Source organism: Eublepharis macularius, chromosome 12 (genome assembly GCF_028583425.1).
Source record: "Eublepharis macularius isolate TG4126 chromosome 12, MPM_Emac_v1.0, whole genome shotgun sequence".
Classification (NCBI taxonomy): Eukaryota; Metazoa; Chordata; class Lepidosauria; order Squamata; family Eublepharidae; genus Eublepharis; species Eublepharis macularius.
Window position 1 is genome coordinate 7,165,520 of NC_072801.1, and position 8,974 is coordinate 7,174,493.

At 48.5% G+C, this 8,974-nt stretch overlaps 1 pseudogene; it reads right to left on the reverse strand.

Annotated features, from left to right (window-relative positions):
- Positions 1-2,599: 2,599 nt before the first annotated feature.
- LOC129340291 (60S ribosomal protein L17-like) lies at positions 2,600-6,589 on the reverse strand (annotated as a pseudogene).
- Between the last annotated feature and the right edge of the window lie 2,385 nt (positions 6,590-8,974).

The window sequence follows — 8,974 nt, forward strand, 5'->3', positions numbered from 1 at the left end:
TCAGAAGCAGATGCCGTCTCAGTGGCAGTGCAGAGGGGCCTTTGCAGCCTTTGCAGGCTGTCTGGAGGCCCCCCAGGGGTATCTGGCTCACCACTGGGGGAAACGGGGTGCTGGACTTGATGGCCCATTGATCTGATCTGGCATGGCTGCTCTTATGCCTGAAGGGTTTATTTTAGTTTTTCAGTTATGTCATTTATAGTCTGCCTTTCTCATGGAGACTCAAGGCGGATTACACAGTGTGAGATTAGTACAGTCAATATCAGGAACATTTCCATAAACAATCCCATAGAGTAAACAGATACAAGTTCACGAAGCATTAGCAATAATCCAATACAACATGGTGGTGAGGTCTCTTGTTCCTAACTCTTTAGTGGATCCTCTGAGATCCCCTCCCTACAATACAGACCTCCTATCTGAGTAAAAAGCCTTTTTGAATAATTCAGTTTTGCACCATTTGCGGAAAGCCAGAAGAGTGGGGGCTCTCCTGACCTCCTCTGGACATTCTGTGATGTTAGAATCTCAAATACCAGCAGGTCCTGGGAAAGGCCATTCGATCCCTGAGACCCTGGGGACCCACTGTCAGTCAGAGGAGAATGCTGAGTTCGCTGGCATAAAGCATCTTTATATATTCATAAGTGTAAACTTAAAAAAAAAAACCCTACAGGCTTTTCTAGATTCCACAACGTTATATTTTGGGTTGGCTAAAACACTGCAACATGTGTATACATGGGGGCAGGGGTGATATGCTAACCTTCTAATTTCTACAGCTCCCTCAAGCAATATTTGAACCATATTTTACTTAACTGTTTCCCTACTGGCACGCCACAGACATGTTTCCAAAATCTCCCCCCTTGCCTTTACAAAGATCCTGTTTTATGATGAAACATAAATCAGGCTCAGGGCATCCTCTGCCAAATTGCAAAACATGCTAGAAGACAATGTGACGTGCATGTGTGTGCGTGTGTGCGTGCGTGTGTGACATGCATGAAGTGCATACATCAAAGTCAAGGGAAATCTTTGTATTCCGTCGGTAATGCTTACAAGGTAAAGTGGCATGCAGATTTCTTATTTAATAAATTCCCACTGAAAATTAGTTTTTCACAGTGGGAAGGATTTCAAGGCTTGCCGAGATGAACAGGCAGGATCTAATCAGTGTTCAGGCTTTGTAGATACACCAGGGCTTGGAGATATTTGAATGATCCAATTATTCTGCTGAGGCACAATAACCTTACCTGCATACTAATCAGGCAATATGCGAGCAAGAATCAAGTTGGGTTTCTCCGGAAGCCCTAGACACACACAGCTCCCGAGCTGACCTTCTGCCAATTACATTATTTTCAATTCTATTAGCTCATCTTTTGCCCGAAGGTGACATATGTGCGGATCTATAGGGGGAGAAAAATTGCCTAAATCAACTCGCCACTAGACACCATGCAGGATGGCTGCTCAGTGGCTTGAATACAAGGCATTCGTTCCAAAAGTGAATACAATTGTACAGTAAATAAGAGCGCATTTCCCTGACAAGAGACCTCTTCAGAAAACTGAGAAGTTGTCAGGCCATGAAATGCGGCTGAATCTGCCTGCTACAGGTAGTATATGTAGCAAGTTCGATTTATTCTTTGAAAAAATATCTTCGTATTGCTGCACGTTGCCACTCAGTCTTTCTGAACATGGAAGCAGGCATCGGTAAAGGGGTACTTCTCCCTGGCATTTCCTGTTTTCTGCATGTGTATTGCTGGAGCTGGCAGGAGGGGTCATTTGGGAAATATCTGTTGCTCAGAGCAGAGCCCCTGCGTTGCTTTCTGCAGGTTGGTGGTTCAGTCCCTGGCATCTCCAGCTCAAGAATGTCGAGGAGCCTGCATGAGCCAATATTCTCTGCTTTAGCCACTGCCAATCATAGCAGACAATGCTGAGCTGTGGACCAAGGGTACAGAAGAACAGAAGAAGAGTCCTGCTGGATCAGACCAGTGGTCCATTGAGTCCAGCATTCTGTCTCACATGGTGGCCAATAGTTACTATGGATGGCCAACAATAGGGGCACAGAGGCTGAGGACTTCCCCTGGCCCAGGGAGTCAGAGGTTGACTGCCTCTAGATGCCATGGTAAGTAGCCAATGATGGACCTCTCCTCCATGAATCTGACTAATTCTCTGTTAAAGCCATCTATGCCTGTGGCCATCACAACATCCTCTGGTAGTGCATTCCACATCTTACTCACTCGTGTAAAGTACAATTTACTTTTGTCTGGCCCGAATCTACTGTGCATCAGCTTCATTGGATGCTCTCAAGCACTAGTATTTGGGGAGAGGGAGGAAAAAGCACTCTCTGTCCACTCTCTCTACCTTGTGCATAATTTTATAAACCTATATCCTGCCCCCACTTAGCTGTCCCTTTTCTAAACTGAAAAGTCCCAAACTCTTCAGCCTTTCCTCCTAGGAAAGGTATTCCAACCACCTCATCATCTTGATTGCCCTCTTTTGTATTTTTTCCAGCTCAGCAATGTCCTTTTTGAGATACAGTGACCAGAACTGCACACAGTATTTCTCCCACCCCCCATTGTTGGCTTATGTTTTATTTTTATTTGTGAGCTGAACATAGTGTTTATTCTTGAGCCATACATTTCTGCTTCTTCATTTTCTTTTTTGAGATTTCTTCTTCTTCTAGCATGGGAACAATCTGCTTCTTCTCCATAAGGATCATCTCAGTGTGGCAGAGAGAACTCATACAGAGTTTGATGCGACCGTGAGCCCTGTAGGTTCGCCTCCGCATTTTGGGAGTTTTGTTGACCTGAATGTGCTCAGTTACTAGAGACTCCACATGCAGACCCTTCAGCTCGGCATTGCTCTCAGCATTCTTGAGCACATGCGGGAGGAACTCAGCACTCTTCTTTGGCCAGCGCCCCTGTGTCCAGCCTCACTGCTTGGCCTGAGTGTAGGGGTGTGCAAGCCAAAAATTTTCGGCTATAGCCGAAAGTAGAAAGCCGAAAGAAAATTCTCTATCGTTAAAGCTGAAAGCCGAAACAAGAATCTCTTTCGGGATTCGGGATTCGGGATTCTTTCGGCATTATTTCGGCATTCTTTCGGCTTTTTTCTATGGGAAAATGCCTCCGTCTTCCAGGACGCCTGGAGGAGGCATTTTCCCACCGAATAAGCCCAAAATTGGTGGGGACCTTCCTCTAACCCTTCTCTAACAACCACCCAAGTTTCAGACAGATTGGACTTTGGGGGGCCATGTTATGGCCCCCCAAAGCAGGTCCCCCCATCCTCCCATAAAGGAGCATCTTCTTCATTATTTCCTATGGGGAAAAAATGAAGAAGCAGGCTTCCTTTGCCAGGGGTGGCATTTTGCATGCAAAATGCCCCCTTACCCTCAGGGGCCCTTCTCCCACCCCTCCTCCCACCCCCCACCAAGGCTCAGCCTGCTCCCACTTGGGGGGGGCATTTCATGGCCTCCCCAAGTAGGTGCTCTAATCTCTACCACTGACAGCTGGGGGAGGCTTGTGTTGCCAGGGGTGGCATTTTGCATGCAAAATGCCCCCCAACCCTCTGGGGCCCTTCTCCCACCCCTCCTCCCACCCCCCACCAAGGCTCAGCCTGCTCCCACTTGGGGGGGCCATTTCATGGCCTCCCCAAGTAGGTCCTCTCAGCCCCTAAAGTCCACCCCTTACAGCCCCACACAAACCCAATTCCCCCCCAGCTGCCGCACACAGACCCAAATCCCCACATTAGCCCCTCACAGACCCAAATCCACCCCCACCTGCCCCACACCCATAACCCCAGGAACAGGCTGGCAAAGGCCAGCCCTCTCCCTTTGTTCCCTATGCTGGGAACTTCTAAACTCTCTTTCCCTGGGCAATTCTGCACAGCCCAGGGGTGCCACAATGGTGGGCACACTTCTGAGTGCCAGCTGGTCCCTGTGAAAGAACACCTGAACCACAGACACCCTCCCTCAAATTCCCCCACCACCTACAGAGATAGCTGGCCAGCCAGCCCCATTGTTCCCTATGATGGGAACCAACTGCACAACAAAGAATAAAACAAGAACAACACAAAATAAAGTTTTTAAAAAATTATTTTCTCCCTTCCAAAGTACAAGTAGGCAAAGCATTATGACACATTACACCAGCAGTCCCCCACACAGAAAAATAACACAACTCACTTAACATCAGAGAATCACAAAGCACGATTCCTGTCAAAAACACTTTATTTCTTGAACAGCTTTAGGTTACACAGCAGGGGGGAACACCAAAGGGCTTGGCAGCAGTATCTTACACAAAAATAACACAACTCACTTAACATCAGAGAATCACAAAAGCACAATTCCTGTCAAAAACACTTTATTTCTTGAACAGCTTTAGGCTACACAGCAGGGGGGGGACACCAAAGGGCATGGAAGCAGTATCTTACACAAAAATAACACAACTCACTTCACATTAAAGAATCACCCCAAAAAATTGCTGTCAAAAGCACTTTATTTCTGTAACTGCTTTAGGTTACACAGTAGGAAGGCACCACAGAGCAGGAAAGCAGTGTACTACACAAAAATAACACAACTCACTTCACATCAGAGAATCACACAAACACAATTGCTGTCAAAAACGGTGAAGTGGGTTGTATTATTTTTTGTAGTACATTGCTATCATGCCCTTTTGTGCCCTCCTACTGTGTAACCTAAAGCTGTTCAAGAAATAAAGTGTTTTTGCCAGGAATTGTGTTTTTGTGATTCTCTGATGTTAAGTGAGTTGTGTTATTTTTGTGTAAGATACTGCTTCCATGCCCTTTGGTGTTCCCCCCCTGCTGTGTAGCCTAAAGCTGTTCAAGAAATAAAGTGTTTTTGCCAGGAATTGTGTTTTTGTGATTCTCTGATGTTAAGTGAGTTGTGTTATTTTTGTGTAAGATACTGCTTCCATGCCCTTTGGTGTTCCCCCCCTGCTGTGTAGCCTAAAGCTGTTCAAGAAATAAAGTGTTTTTGACAGGAATTGTGCTTTTGTGATTCTCTGATGTTAAGTGAGTTGTGTTATTTTTGTGTAAGATACTGCTGCCATGCCCTTTGGTGTTCCCCCCCTGCTGTGTAGCCTAAAGCTGTTCAAGAAATAAAGTGTTTTTGACAGGAATCATGCTTTGTGATTCTCTGATGTTAAGTGAGTTGTGTTATTTTTCTGTGTGGGGGACTGCTGGTGTTATGTGTCATAATGCTTTGCCTACTTGTACTTTGGAAGGGAGAAAATAATTTTTAAAAAACTTTATTTTGTGTTGTTCTTGTTTTATTCTTTGTTGTGCAGTTGGTTCCCATCATAGGGAACAATGGGGCTGGCTGGCCAGCCATCTCTGTAGGTGGTGGGGGAATTTGAGGGAGGGTGTCTGTGGTTCAGGTGCTCTTTCACAGGGACCAGCTGGCACTCAGAAGTGTGCCCACCATTGTGGCACCCCTGGGCTGTGCAGAATTGCCCAGGGAAAGAGAGTTTAGAAGTTCCCAGCATAGGGAACAAAGGGAGAGGGCTGGCCTTTGCCAGCCTGTTCCTGGGGTTATGGGTGTGGGGCAGGTGGGGGTGGATTTGGGTCTGTGAGGGGCTAATGTGGGGATTTGGGTCTGTGTGTGGCAGCTGGGGGGAATTGGGTTTGTGTGGAGCTGTAAGGGGTGGAATTTAGGGGCTGAGAGGACCTACTTGGGGAGGCCATGAAATGGCCCCCCCAAGTGGGAGCAGGCTGAGCCTTGGTGGGGGGTGGGAGGAGGGGTGGGAGAAGGGCCCCAGAGGGTTGGGGGGCATTTTGCATGCAAAATGCCACCCCTGGCAACACAAGCCTCCCCCAGCTGTCAGTGGTAGAGATTAGAGCACCTACTTGGGGAGGCCATGAAATGGCCCCCCCAAGTGGGAGCAGGCTGAGCCTTGGTGGGGGGTGGGAGGAGGGGTGGGAGAAGGGCCCCTGAGGGTAAGGGGGCATTTTGCATGCAAAATGCCACCCCTGGCAAAGGAAGCCTGCTTCTTCATTTTTTCCCCATAGGAAATAATGAAGAAGATGCTCCTTTATGGGAGGATGGGGGGACCTGCTTTGGGGGGCCATAACATGGCCCCCCAAAGTCCAATCTGTCTGAAACTTGGGTGGTTGTTAGAGAAGGGTTAGAGGAAGGTCCCCACCAATTTTGGGCTTATTCGGTGGGAAGATGCCTCCCCCAGACGTCCTGGAAGACGGAGGCATTTTCCCATTGAAAAGCCGAATGAAAGACGAAAGAATCCCGAAACGTTTCGGCTTTTTTCTTTCGGCTACCCGAAACGTTTCGGGATTCCCCGAAACGTTTCGGCATTCCCTGAAAGAAGCCGAAACACTTTTGTTTCGGCATTCTTTCGGCATTCTGAATGCCGAAACGCACATCCCTACCTGAGTGCCAACCCCACCATTGTAGCGATGAAAAGGAACACACTGCTTCTTCAATGTCACATCTTTTTAAGTATTTAGTGGCCTTCCAAATATTCATATCCTTGATAGGTTGGGCTGACTCAGGTGCATTTTTGAAGTGGACTCGAAGGTTGGAGCTCCTTGACTTGCATAACTTTGTGGGGTTCTCTGGATCAAGCGAATAGTGAAGCATTTTCAGAAGTGAGCTGTGGCTCCCACAAATGTTGTTAGTCTTACAGGTGCTACTGGACTCTTGCTCTTCTCCGCTGCAACAGACAAACATAGCTACCCATCTCGATCCATTTCCTAACGTGGAGCTGGAAACCCAGCTAGGGTTGCCAGTTCCCTGCTGGGAGTGGAGGATCCCTTGTTTCCACCCCTGCCCCCAATTGCCTAGCCAGCAGGAGGGGAACGCACCTCCTGAGGTGCACTCCTGGGCTGTGCAGCGCCCTCCCTGGCCTGATCTGGCCCGAATTGGGGCCAAATTGTCCTGGATTGGGCCTGAATTGGGCCCAAGCAGGCTGCTGCAGAGCACGGCAGTTCTCCTGCATTCTGCAATGGCCCAATATGGGTGGAATCAGGGCTGAATCGGCCCAAATCAGGGCTGAATCAGCCCAGATCGGGCCCAAATTGGGCTGCTGTGGAGCACAGGAGCACTGCTGCACTCTGCAGCAGCCCAGTCTGGGCTGAATCAGTCTGAATTGGCCAGATTTGGCCTGGATCGGGCTGCTGAGGAACACAGAAATGCTCTCACACTCCACAGTGGCCTGATTCGGGTCCCAGGAGTGCTCCCAGAGTGATGTCATTGCACAGGAGAGGGAATACCCTGTCATCTGGGCTCTGAGAAGGAGCAGGAAAGGGAGCTGCTAGAGTGGTGAGTCTTTTTCTGTTGCCTGCCTCAACTGCTGGGGGAATTTGCTGAGGTTACTGTGTGGGAGGACAGTGTTTGGGGCTGGGTGAGTGTGCAGAGCCTGCTGTAAAGGGGTGCCAGGTGGAGTAAGTGTTTCTGTTTGTCTTTTTGGCCGGAGTTGGAGCTGATTGAACAGGGGGATTGCTGGAGAGTGCCTGTTTTGCCTGGGGCTAACTGCTGGCCCCACCCACTACTGAGGGAACCTTGATTGAATTAGGCTCCGCCTGACCAGAGGCACATCACAGCCATCTGGGTTCTGAGAAGGAGAAGGAAAGGGGCCTGCAGCTAGAAGAGTACTCTTGGAATATACTTGGAAGGCGCAGATGTCGACAGAAGGCCCCTTTTCAGTCACCTGCATGGAGCGTGCCATGTTTGTTTTCCTCCCGGAAGAGAAGACGGACTTCACTTGTCAGAACTGTAAGCTGGTCAGGCTTTTGGAGGAGAAGATTCAGAGCCTGGAGGAGAGGATCACCACCCTTCAGGAAATCAAGGAAGGGGGACGTTTTATTGAGAAGAGCCTGGGGGCTCTGCACAAGCATGAAGAAATAAGTCCAAGAGAAGAAGGAAGAGTCGATCTCCCTTCTGCGCCTTCTCTCAGTTCTGCAGTACAAACTGGAAGATGTGGACTAAGGCGATGCTCTGGTCCACTGGAGCTCAAGAATCGTTTTGACGTGCTTGAGATGGTGACAGAGATGAGAGTGGAAGGAGAACCACAAAAACCTGGAGGAGGGAGTGAAGAGAGTATGGGGCCACACGGAAGTGGAAGAAAATGGAAGGTGGTGGTTGTCAGGGACTCTCTGCTCAGGGGTATGGAACGTCATGTGTCCAAGCCAGAATGAATGACACGGCCACAAATACCATTGCAAGAATTAAAGAGGAGTATGAAGAGCCAGGAAGGCAGCTGAAGACAGTGGGGGCACAGGTGGTATTCTCTTCTATTCTTCCTGTCAAAGGAAGAGGAATGCAAAGGGAGCAGACCATACTCGAGGTGAATCGTTGGCTGAGGTGGTGGTGCCGGCAGGAGCGCTTTGGGTTCTGGGACCATGGGATAAGTTTCCTTAGAGAAGGCCTTCTAGCACATGATGGGCTTCCCCTCTCAAGGTCAGGGAAGAAAATGTTTGGAAAGAACCTGAAGAGCTTCATCAGGAGAGCTTTAAATTGATGCCGCAAGGGGAAGGGGATGATCAACAAGGGGATTTCAATGAAGAAGTGATAACAGCGGGGACCCACCTGAGTAGGACAGATCAAACAAAGGTACAAGGCTACAGGTGCCTATATACCAATGCCTGAAGTATGGGTAATAAGGAGGAGGAGCTTGAGCTTCTCTTGCAAACAGAGGGATACGATATAGTAGGAATTACTGAGACTTGGTGGGATGATTCCCATGACTGGAATGTGGTAGTGGATGGGTACAAGTTATTCAAGAAAAACTGGAAGGGTAGAAAAGGAGGTGGAGTGGTATTGTAAGTGAGGAGAGGGCTTGATTGTCAGGAAGTTCTGGTGAATGAGGTTGACAGCCCGATGGAAAGTATATGGGTGGAAATAAGGGGAGGAAGGACAAAGGGTATTCTTGTTGGAGTCTGCTACAGACCGCCTGACCAGGGAAAGGAAATGGATGCTGCCCTCCTTGAACAGATTGGTAGAGTATCCAGACATGAATCTTATAAATAT